We start from the raw sequence: 13,215 nt of genomic DNA, 5'->3' as shown, positions 1-13,215 counted from the left end.
TGAGGTCGTGACTGTCTTAGTTGAACCCGTAGCTCAGCGGTTTCGAAGGTTCTTCGACCCAGGACTCATCACAAAAAATAAAACCAGTCTAGCATCCCGGATGGTAGTGATGCGCGAGATATTTACCTTAAATCCTCCCTACCTGGTTGTCTTGCTCGCTAAGACTTTCTCATCCCTTTAGAAAAAAAAACTTAAGCCATCATCTTTATGGTTTTAGGCTTAATAAAAAATCCATTTCGATTCTTTTTAAATAACAAAATATTTTATCAAAATATTTAAATTTTAAAAGGCTTTAATCTTAATTCATGAAATGTATACATATGTATATGCATGTAGCAAAAATCTAATTTAAATTTTACAAAATTCGATAAGAATCGTCTTCGATTTTATTAAAAAAATTGGATCTTCAAGATCTCTTTTACTTCTTTGTTCTTTTGAAATCTCAACTTCCCTTTTAGAAAAACCCCCCTCTTTATTTGAAGTTATATGTGTATATATGCATATCTTTTTTTATAGGAACACTTTCGATTTTATTCGTATATACGTATATGTATAAAAAAGGAAATAAAACCGACTTACCCCGTTCTTCTGCTGTATTGGCCACTGCTGCTGGAAGGCTGGGTCGATGAATGATTTATATGGTTTATATATGTATGTACGAAATTGTTCACTGTTAACTAACTAACTAACAAACAAAGCAAATTAAACTAATTTTATATTTCGTTTCCCGGAACGTATCTAATAAAAAGATCTTCGGATTTGAATAAACAATATTCTCACCACAAATTTAATTTAAAATGAAAGTTGTTAAATTTTCAAACAAAAATAGTAGTAAATATAGAAGTAGATTTAACTCCGGGGTTTTTTGTCGGCGCCTAGACACTCTAGGCTACCGGGCTTCTATAGCTTGGGTGTGCTGAATGCTGATGATGAGTCCGGCCACGCAATCCTGTTGAGATTCTCTATAATTGTATCCTTTTTCAGGAAAACCTTGTAGAACTTTAATGTGTATTATATCCTTCAAGATACCTTTCGGGAGCTTGATTTAAAAAAAATGAATCCTTTTAATACGAAACACAAACTACAGATGCTTATATGTATGTAGTTCTATGTACGCATCTTCGTGCATACATACAAGGTGTCTCAAAAGAAAGTTCACATTTAAATCTTTATTTAAAACAAAAGTCCTAGCTTTATTGAAAAAATGTTTGTTTTATATTGAAGTACACTGTTTTGGAATTTATTTTTTAAAAATAACATCGTCCAAATGTAAACCGTTGCGCTCTCGGCATTCATTTAGTCGGGCACTAAAATTGCCTATGACAGCTAGGCAGGTAGTCTCCGTGATGGCTGCAATTTCATGACGGATATTTTCCTTTAAATGTGCCAGGGAAGTCGGTTTACTAGCGTAAACTTTTGATTTGACATAACCCCACAGGAAAAAGTCCATAGGCGTTAAATCGGGACTCCGTGGAGGCCAATTTATGTCACCTCGCCTGGAGATTAATTTGTTCGGAAAAATTTCTCGAACTCGAGGCAGAAATCTGTTGGACGTGTGTGAAGTTGCTCCATCCTGTTGGAACCATGTTCTTTGGTTGTAACCAGGAAAGTTTTGCAGTTGGGGTACGAAAAACTCGTCTAACATCTCCACATAACGCTCTGAATTCATTGTGAGTGTGCGTCCCCTTCCATCTTCAAAAAAGTAAGGGCCGACAATTCGCTGCCCATACGGTGACTTTGGGTGAATGTAGCGGTTTCTGATGTTTTTGTTTTGGGTTGGTTGCACTCCAGTAACGACAATTTTGCTTGTTTACATGCCCATTCAGGTGAAAATGGGATTCATCGGAAAACGAGATGTTGGTGAACGTTGGAAAGCGCGCAATCATCTGATTTACAAAGGCAAGCCTCTGACCAGCATCTTGAGGCTTCAGTTCTTGCACTAACTGAATTTTGTACGGGTGCAGCTTTAAATCTTTGTGTAAAATGCGGCATAATGAAGATCTGTGCACATTTAAAGCAACAGCAGGCTTCCGAATCGAGGGGTTTGGATCATCTCGAATAGACTGATTAACCCTAGAAAGATAATCATATTTTGTAGTGCGTGAAAGATAATCATACGTCTTAGAGACGTATGGCACTTATTAAGCGCGTTTAAAGATGACAATTGATTTTTTATCATTATTTTGTATTGTATTTTTTATTTTGTATTTTAATTCATTTTATTTGGGTTATTATAAGTAAAATGAATCAATAATTAAGTACAAAAGAAGTAAAATTTGAGCAAAATTAATAAAAAATCTGAACCACCTTTGAAAACAGAACGAACAAAATTCTTTATTTTTTAAAGATACCTTTGAGTTGACTTTGAGTCTTAATATTTGGTAAATTAGTTCATTGAGGGCTAAGCTAACTATAAAAAACAGTTTTAGTAGTTTTTGAGAAAAAAAGTTTTTTCCCCATATACTTTTGTTCAGTGCACAAAAGTTTCATAAAAGATAATCATACGTCTCCCAGACGTATAACATAGTCATAACTGGTCCTAATGCTTCTTCAGCGTGAATTTTTAGATGCACAATGCAAGCTGTGACCTAGTCCTGAGCAAATATAAAAAACTAATGTAATACGGCTTATAATTGAAAAGATATAACAATTTTTCCCCGCGCCATACGTCCCGCAGACGTAGATTATCTTTCTAGGGTTAACACTGTCCACGTTTTCGGCTGTTTTTGATGTTCTTGGCCGCCTAGATTTTGGTTTCTCCAGAGTTGGCCCAGTCTCTTCAAACTTCTTATCCTATTTTGCAATGAGTCGAGTGCTAGGTGCATCATTTAAGTGACGAATACGCGCTACAGTCGCCGAATTACCGTTTTTGTAAAACTCACAAAATTCCTAAGAGCCAGACTACCGACTGACATACCTCCCGCGTCCCTCAGAATAGTTGCATTCGCGTAATAAGATAAGCAAATGTGAAGTTACTTTTGAGACATATATAAATACAAATTATGTCGATATTTTAGCTTGATTGTTGGATAATTAATTCCCTTTTCGTTACTGGCACACTAAATGTAATTTAAAAAAAAAAAACAAATTTCAGTAAAAAAAAAAACTTCAACTTTTATTTAACCAAAAATAACAAGAGTATTTAACTTATATTAATCACAAATTTAATTTTGGTCATATGATCGACTGTTCTTTATTTGAGGATGTTTCTCTCAGGCTTGGAAATTTGAAAAGAGGCCGACTTCCTAGCCAACATTTCCACTTTACCGCCTCCGAACCTGAAACGATTGCTATCTGCTAGTAAGTTTTGCCTTCTTTTTGTTGCATACTTCAGGGATACCCGGTTTCGGTTAGTTTGAAATTGAGCTACATATGTAGGTAATACTATAGTTCAGAAGACGTGCTATGCCAAAAAAGAATTCACAGTTAACATTTCTTAGCCTGGATACTTGCACGATTTCCGGTTTTTATTTTAAAAATATTTGCTTATGCCTCATTATTGATGATATTATCATTGATGACATAAATAGGCTAAGACGAGAGGTAATCTTATGTTATAAAGGAGATTACAGGGCCTATTATGGATCACAACTCAACTTAGTTGAGTTGTAATCAAGACAACTCAATTTGAAGAAAACTGCAAAAAAAATGGTATTATGGGAGACAACTTTTTTCAGTTGAGTTGACCAAATACGTTGCCTACTTTTATGTGCTTGTTTCGTGTCAAAATCAGCTGTGTAAAGTAAAATACGTAGAAATTTCAAAATTTTGAATTCAGTGCAAAATTTTATAAAAAGGACAAAATAATAAGAAATGGAGAGTTCTACTGATTTGTTTCTTGGAAATTCGGAAGAAGAAAATCCCCTGAATGTTGCGCTGATGAGAAAAAATATTCGAGATCACTCCAATCCATTGGAACTTCCAAACAAAAAGTATTATTTATAAACGAATTCTTTGATGAGTGTTGATTTTAATATCTTTGTTTTGCTTCAGATTTATAAGTTATTTTAGACTCAACAAAGAGGCATTTGCTTATGTGCTAAATGAAATCAAAGATCATTTGAAACAACCACAGCGTTCCTCCGCAATCCCACCAATTCTCAAACTCTGCACTGCCCTACGTTTCATGGCAGAAGGAAGTTACCAAAAGTGCAGTGGTAATGATTTTAATTTAGGCCTTGCTCAGCCAACAGTTTCGGTAGTGTTAAAAGAAGTGCTAGAAGAAGTAGAAGAACTTATCTGTCCACAATGGATTAAGGCTCGTATGACAAATGATGAGATGAATTTATTAAAAATTCATTTTTACCAGAAAACCAGCTTTCCTGGAGTAATAGGATGCATCGATGGAACTCATGTTCGAACCATAGCACCAAAAAAAAATCTTCAATATCTCTATTTAAATAGAAAAGGTTACTACAGTCTGAATGTCATGATTGTAAGTGTATATGCCATCTTTAGTATTTTGAATTGGGCAGGTTTAACAATTTTTAATCAAAAAAAAAATATTTTCTTACAGATGTTTATATTATTATTTGTAAAACTTACATTTTTTTCTCCATTTTCTTCAAAAAATTTCAATGAACTGTTGATGCCTACCGTTATTTTTTCGTACACACAAATGCACTACACAACTAGTAAATATCAGTTGCTCAATTTTGACAACAATCACAACTGAGAGACAACTCAACTGGCTTACATAATACCCCGAACACATTTAAAAAGTCAACCATTTTTTAGTTGACTACTGGTTGACTTGTGACAGTCAACTAGTTGTGATCGGTAATACCGATTGCCGGATTACAACTCAACTTTGCTCTTAGTTGTCTTACATAATAGGCCCCTACTATATTCTATTATAAGCAATGAAAAACAAAAAAGCTAGTTGGCAGTCTTCTTTATTTACAGATGCGAGCATTGAAATAGTGATTTTTCACGTCCCTACATACATACATACACTTGTGGTCATACAATTAAGTCATTTTTATAGAATGAAATCAACAAATCCATATATTCAATACAAATTACAACAAAAACAAAATTTATTCAAATTCTAAATATTTATAATAACAATAATAAAAAAAAACGAACAAAAATAAATTCCATTATAACAATAGTCACTTCTTTAACAAAAAATTAATAATTAATAAAATAAGTGTGGCCATATAATTAAGTCACCCGAAAAAAATAAGAAAAATATGAAGAAAAAAAAATTTTTTTATAATTTTTTTTAAGCGCACCGTTAATATTTTGTAGGATAGCCTTTCTGGTTTGATACCGCGGATATTCTCCTTGGCATGGAGTCCACCAAACCTTTGCATTGCTCTACGCTAATATTTTTCCACTCTTCCTGCAAAATACTCCAGAGAGTAGTCTTGCTGGTTGGTTTTTTTGCAGCAACTTTTTTTTTGAGAATGCCCCACAAATTCTCTATGGGGTTTAAGTCCGGTGACTGCGCTGGCCACCCCAAAACATTCACTCTACGCTCTTCAAGGAAAGATTTCACAACTCTTGACGTGTGTTTGGGGTCATTATCATGCTGGAAGATCCATCCTTGGGGTAATTCGTTCTGGTAGTCGCCGAGAAGATTTGTGTCCAGTATATCCCGGTAGTCAACACCTGTCATTTTGCCGTTTATTTGACACAGCGGACCGACACCATGGCTTGTGAAACACCCCCAAACCATTATAGAATCGCCACCATGCTTTATGGTCTTTTTGGTGTATTTTGGGTTTAGCTCAGCATTTCTGGGACGTCTTACATACGGCTTGCCATCATTTCCATAAATGTTGACCTTCACCTCATCACTCCATACCACTTTACTCCAGAAGTCTTGATCTTTTCCGACGTGGTCCCTTACAAACTTCAATCGGCTTTTTAAATTTTTTTTGCTGACATTTGGCTTCTTGCGCGCTATTCTGCCATGCAAATTATTTTCAGCCAAACGCCTTCTGATGGTTCTGGCAGACACGCTGACATCGTGGCTTTCCTCCAAAACAGCCCTTATTTGAGTGGATGTCATAAAGGGATCTTTCTTGGAAATTTTTGTGATGACCCTGTCGTCCTGGGCAGTGGTTTTTCGCTTTTTAATTCGAGGACGGTTGTCGAATGAACCGAATTTTTTAAAGTGGTTAATAGCATTGACCACTTTACCTCGAGATAAAGTGGTTGTATTAACCACTTCGGAAATTTTTCCCAAATTTCGGTATGCTTCCCATATTATTCGCCGTTCCTCTGGAGTGGAAGATTTATTTTTACCCATATCTAAAATTGACTATCCAAATTGAAAATTTTAAATCAAAAATAAATTAAAACATAATTTAATAATATAAAAAACAATTTCCACCAAAAAAAAGACATTAAACTTACCTCTTTGACTCAGTAACATAAACTGACTTAATTATTTGGCCACTGCACAAATCACATATTTGTATTAAAATTTACCGTTATGTGAAAAAGGAAAAAAAAATGTTTGTTTACAAAGTACTATCGTTGTTGTCATCGAATGACAACAAATAATCCGTTATTAAAAAAACAATAACAACATTAGTTGATGCAAATGGAAGACAAACAAATGTTTTAAATCTTCTAAAAATGCAATGACTTAATTGTATGGCCACAAGTGTATATTAAATTTTGAATATCTTTACTAATTTCATTTTAGATATAAACATTTTCTTTATTTTATTGAGAGGAAAGGGCTCTCGCTATGTCTTATGATATGGAGCTGTTTTTCTTACTATCTAGTTGGTTATATTCCTTGGCTCAAAAATATCATGGACCAGACTCAAATGTGAAATGTCACTCAAATATGGGTAATTCCAAAAAAAGGCATTCCAAACAAAAACATAGCAAACCAAAGTAATTGTTACTATAGATTAGAACAATAACCCTACGGAGCGGCTTGCTAAGTCTCTCCACCTAAATCTAATAGACAATCTGTGAGTAGATTTCAAAGGGAAGGATTAGAAGGCTTTGCCTTAAAAACGAGGCCAATGACTTGACAGCTTCATGCAAAGCCACTAAGCCGCCGTCGTAACACTAAAGGATTCACAACAAATTATTACTAACTTACTTTAAGTTTTTATTAGTTTTCATCATTTTTTCTATTGAACCAATGTAAACTTCTCATAATTTCTATATTAAAATCTAAGTTTTATTTAAAAATATTACGAAGTTAAATCTTTAAAAAAATATCTATAAAATGAAAATAAATCAAACACAACACACTTGAAAAATCAATACTATTTCATTGCTCCAAACTGTATATCTGTACATCAATTCGAATGTCAGTCTACACTCTACAGTCAACTTAGCCTAGTGAAACTGAGCGATAAGAATTCCAACGTTTTTAGAATAGGAACATTCAGTTATAAACTTAAATTGAGCAATACAAATTACCTAGAAAAAAAGATAACTAATTTTTTAATCACATCCAAAAAAAATAAAACTAAAACTTATATACATGTTTTTATTTAAACAAGGATCAATACAGTGGCGATTCTTGCTCATGATCTCAGGGTAAGCTACTTTGTTCTAGAAGTTGAAGAATAATAATTCATTTTATTCAAATTTTCCGCCCTGAACTTACTTCGATGAATGCATCAAATGTTTCATGATTTTTTTTATTAAAGTAATAACAATAGATAATTGGGACTTTAAATGAATGTGAGACAAAGCTATAAATTCTGGCGGTTGGATTCTAGCAGAAATGTGGTCGCCTAAAACGTCAGCAACAGTTTTCATTAAAATATTTTGGATAGTACTTGAAAAACTTTAAAAACTGTTGACGCACAAAAGTTATGTTTGACACTTAAAGCTTCATCTTTCCTAGTCTGACCAAAGATAACTAATTTAATTACATATTGCAAATGCAAATAGGAGGCACTTAGCTTGTGTTTTCTCTGAAGTGTGGTTAGTGTTCATACTGGCCACATCCGAGGAGGAGCTTCATCCGAGAGAGATACCGGAAAAAAGCAAACAAGATCAACAAAATAATTTCTTGTTATTCTATAAAGGTTCGAGTATACTCTCTTTTTCTATACATGTGTGTTCATTTTAAATCTGTAGAACGCCCAATATTCACCACTATCAGAGTCCCTCGTAGCGAGTCCCCGAAAATTGTGTTACGCTACGAATACGAATACATTTACATCATAAGCCCCGAACGAATTCAAGAAAGCATTGGCACACAGAAATACTAATTTCGGAGTTTTAAAATCAGCTGATATGCGTCAAAATAAGAAAATTAAATAAAAGTTCGTTTTTCATCTTTCGATTTGTTCTTGTTTTTATTTGTTTTTGTCTTTAAAAATTGATAGTATTGTCGTTGCAATCTTTGCAATAAATGAAGAAAATACACGAAGACTGGATAAATCAACTACGTCTGATGACATCGAAACATCGGCAAGTTAGTTCTCTTCACAAGGTTCATTTGATTCTAAAGGCTCGGAGGAATTTTCGAATCCAGAAGATTGTGGATCTTTTATTCCGCTGGTCAAAGTTCATTCATTCTTATGACACCTTCTTCGAGGCTGCTTAAAAAAATGCATTCTATTTGCTCCGCCACCTGTAGCTTTGCATTCTTTTTTGTTCTCAACCATTTTCCTCTTGATTTATGCCTTTCAATCTAACCACACTTAAGAATTAAATTAAATTATAAAAAAGTTTGGACTAATTTATTCAATTTACTTTTTTTCCAGCTAGAGGTGTCCTTAGAAGGTGGGTCTTTAACTATTTAACTCTATTTTTACTGCATCCCAAAACGAATTCACTTACTTCTTAGGGATTTTTGAAAATCCTTGGGCAATTTCAAGTTTTTCTTGAAGACTTTTCATAAAGCCTTTCGAATTGAATTTTAATTGTGATAACTTTATTTGCCCTTCAAAAAAAACATAGGTAAACACTTTCACATTAAAACAATAGTAAAACTTACATGATTATTTTCATATATTTTATTTTTATTTAATTTATCTTCGCAAGCTTAATTTTTTGTTCGTTTTAAAAACTCCGATCAAAATAATTGTTCGTAGAAAAAATTGCCAAACTTCCTATTCATTCGGGGCTAGTGATACCAATTTTTACGAACTCCGAATTTCGTAGCAAATTTTTTTAGTACGACGGGACCAATACAATTATTCGAGGTTCGTGCTACGAATCTATTACGACGGGGCCTGTGATAAGGCTGATTATTTTCGATTTTGCCGTTTTGAATTCTACTTTCGAGTTGCGTAGTTCCTCGTTTATAACTATTCGGATCTCGTTCGAAAGTAGTCAAATAGCTACATAGTACCAATTTTTCGAATTGGAGCAATTTCATTGTAGAATCGAGTTACATAGTAAGGCCCATGAATGAAAAAATATATGTAATTTATACAAATTTTGAAAAATCACACTTTAAACTGATATTTTGAAAAAACGTATTGATCATAACAAATGCACTTTCTTAAGTCACTTTCCTTTCCGCCTAAAAGAAGGTTCCAAACAAAAACTACTTTCTATTAAACATTTGAATAATCCGCCTAGACTCCAACGCATTTGCCATTTAGTTTTTCTCACAGATCGGCGTCAAAAGTCAGTATAATCTCTAAAAGCCGCCATAACCCACGAACATACATTGCTCACTATATTCTTGTAGAGCAGGGTGAAGGAAGTTCGCTAGCAAACCTTATTTTCACATAAATAAATCGCACAATTTTTTGCTTTCAAAAACGAATATGGTATAATGTATAACTAGTTGCCGTGTTCGACGATCATGTTCGATTCGTCAATATTGTTCTTTCTTACATACGAGTAGTCCAAACGAAGTATAAAGAGAGAAAAAATCAAACTCTTGGTCGCGCTAGTCTTCCTCTCTGTTGTTCGCCTGGTTATCGCTTTATTTTGCGCTTACCCTTCTACTTATTTGCACAGGCTTTTATTTGAATATGTGTGTTTATTTGTTTGTGAAGAATGTATGAAATTTGATAGCGCCAACTTTTGTGATGCCCAAGAGCCTAAGCCCAATGTTTCAAGATAGATTAGATATTGTATGAGAGTTGTATTGCATGAAATAAAAATTATTTGAAGAAAAGTCACTTTTTTTGGAAACTACAAAATAATTTTTTAATTAATTTTGGTTAGTAATTCAATTACCAAATAATATTCATATTTAAAATTAAGATTTATTCTAAAATTTATGGTTGAGCGCCGCTAAACCAGCCGACTCTGAAGAATCCCCACTGGATCAATAAGCTGGACTTTTCAAAAGCAAACATGTGTTTCCATGTTTGAAAAAGAGGAACTATTCTTTTCGAAAATAACCTTTGATTTTTTTTTTAATTCTGGAGGAGAAGCTTATTAAGGGATCTAAAAATATAGATACAAAAACTTATTTCGTCAAAGACTATCAGCCCTATTACGGTTGTAATTGACAACAATACGCTAGTTGACATTTTTCAATGAAATTGATGAATTGGTATTATCGTTGTCAGCAATCAAAATGTTTGATAAACTGTGAACGCTCTTCAGAAATTAGATCTATTGTGAATGATTCAAATTGACAGTCTTGGTATTATGGTTGTCAAAATATGTGTTAATTATCAAATTTTCAGTCAATCACAAATTCCTAGTTGATAAAATATTTTACGGATCGCGAAAGCCAAAAGCATGTCTACTATTGAACTATTTTTCGGTGAAAATAAAATTGAAGAAGAAAATACTTCGGAGCAAGCAAAGATTCGAAGAAAACTACGCGATGCTTCAAATCCGATGGATTTGGCTGAAAATATGTATAGTGTTAGACAAAACAAAAGCACTAAATTAAGCTTTATTTTATATTTCTTAATAAAATTATTAAAGTTGAATATATTTAAACGATTTTTTTCTGGGTTGCGAGGATATGCTTCAGCTTTTAAAAAATAGTAAAAATAACTGTAATACTTTCATACAAAGTAAATACAACAACAAATAGAGAGATTTTTGCATTTTAACCGCGACAAAACTATAGCACGTACACATTTTATCAACAATAGCTTAGTCTCTTTCTGCTCTATTATAAATTTTACTGTTATTTAAGATAACTTAAGATAACACAATAATCATCTTATTGATATAAAAGTCACAGAGTAGTTGCAATTTTGTTGAGTTTAAAGTTTATGAAAATGGCTCGTAACAAATATCCCACCGATTTTAAAAAGAAAATAGTTGCGGATTTTAATGCAGGTCAATCGGTGACCAGCATAGCAAAAAAATACGCGATTCACCATTCTGTCATTTCGCGAATAATAAGCCGATTTCGCAATTCAGGTTGCTTGGAAACCAGGCATCGTGGTGGAAGACCAAAAAAACCTCTATACGAGATGATAAAACGATAGTCCGGCTGGTTCAAAAGGACCCTTTTATTTCGGCAACAACAATTAAAAGTGAACTAGGTTTGTCTGTATCCAGTCGGACTGTCCAACGAAGAGTTGTGGACGCTGGTTTTCACTCGTACAAAACTCTTAGGAAACCTTTTATCTCGAAGAAAAACCAACGGGCGAGATTCGCCTTTGCAAAGGCGCACGAAGGCTGGACTGTTGCTAAATGGAAGACGGTGTTATTCTCGGATGAGTCCAAGTTTAATCTGCAGGGTTCCGATGGAAAAAGGCAAGTCCGCAGGCCTAAAGGCCAAAGATTAAACCCACGTTTCACAAAAGGAACAATAAAACACGGATGAGGAAATATTATTGTCTGGGGATGTTTTTTCTGGTGCTGGAGTCGGTCCAATTCATAACATAGAAGGCATAATGGATCGCTTTATGTATAAAGACATCCTTCAAAACATCATGCTGCCACACGCGGAAGAAGAGATGCCGTTAAAGTGGATATTTCAAAAAAATAATGATCCAAAACACACGGCTAAGATAGTGCAAAATTGTTTTTTGGAAAATAAAATCAATGTTTTGAAGTGGCCAGCTCAGTCCCCAGATCTCAATCCCACAGAGAATCTATGGGACATTGTAGATCGTCGGATTAACCGGATAAGCTGTAAGAATAAGGATTCGCTCTTTGCTCAAAGAAATTGCTTGGAAAAGTATACCCCAGGAAATTATAACTAACTTAATCGAGTCAATGCCTCGTAGATGTCAAGCAGTAATTAAAAGTAATGGTTACGAAACAATGAAAAACAAGTGCTTTCAAGAACAGAATTTAATTATGTGCTTTAGTTTTGTCGTCGTTATTTTCCATGAATTGTTAAATCTTTTGTTATATTTTCTTTAGTATGTAAGCAATGTATATATAATTTTCTGGAATACAAGAGCTAGGTAACATAAGCTCACCTAATAAAATTCGTTCAAATTTAATCAAGTTTTGAATGTTATTTAAAGAAATTGTAACTCAATGATATTAAGTGCTATTGTTTTGTCCGACACTGTATGTAGATAAAAGATCTTTTTTAGTTACATTACAAAATCTAATTTGGCTCACTTTTAGATTCATTCAAAACTTTAGACTTTCAAAAGAAGCCTTCCTTAATGTATTTTTAGATATCAACGACAAGTTAAAACCAACGAAAAGACAACAATCCATCCCAAACATACTAAAATTTGCAGCTGTCTTAAGATTCCTTGCGCAAGGAATCTACCAGTTGAGTGTTGGGAACGATTTTAACATTAGTATGGCGCAACCAACGGTTTCAGTTGTTTTGAAAGAAACAAATATTTGTCCTAAATGGATAAAATTTAATTTTTCATTTAAAATTTTAATTTGCTTACAATTTCACTCCTACGTAAAGAAAACACTTAAAATTGAATAGCACCATTAATTTATTACAAACTACTTACATTTTTAATTGTTTCTCACGAAACAAAAGCCAGTCCTAGTCCGTTAAAAAATTGTAAATGAAATTGAAACGTCAAAAGTAAATAGGCACTATTCCCAATAGATTTTTGATCTTTGTTCACAATGGATCAAAAAATGATCAACTCGCGTTCATAATACCAATTAATTGACAAAATGTTTCAATTGTCAATTAATTGATCCTTGACAACCGTAATAAGGCTGTATGTTTCTTGTTGCTACTCGTCTTGAGAAGAAAAATGTATTAACATAATTATATGTTTATTTAATTAAACTTTGTTGTTATTTACTTTCATTATTGTTACAACAAATCTAGTCCTTTTCGCCATTTTATCGTAAGCGATATTCTCAATAATAAAGATAACTTCATTACTAAAATGTGCTATTAACACATAGAGC

Source organism: Eupeodes corollae, chromosome 3, assembly GCF_945859685.1.
Source record: "Eupeodes corollae chromosome 3, idEupCoro1.1, whole genome shotgun sequence".
Lineage (NCBI taxonomy): Eukaryota > Metazoa > Arthropoda > Insecta > Diptera > Syrphidae > Eupeodes > Eupeodes corollae.
Note: the sequence above shows the minus strand (reverse complement) of the source record.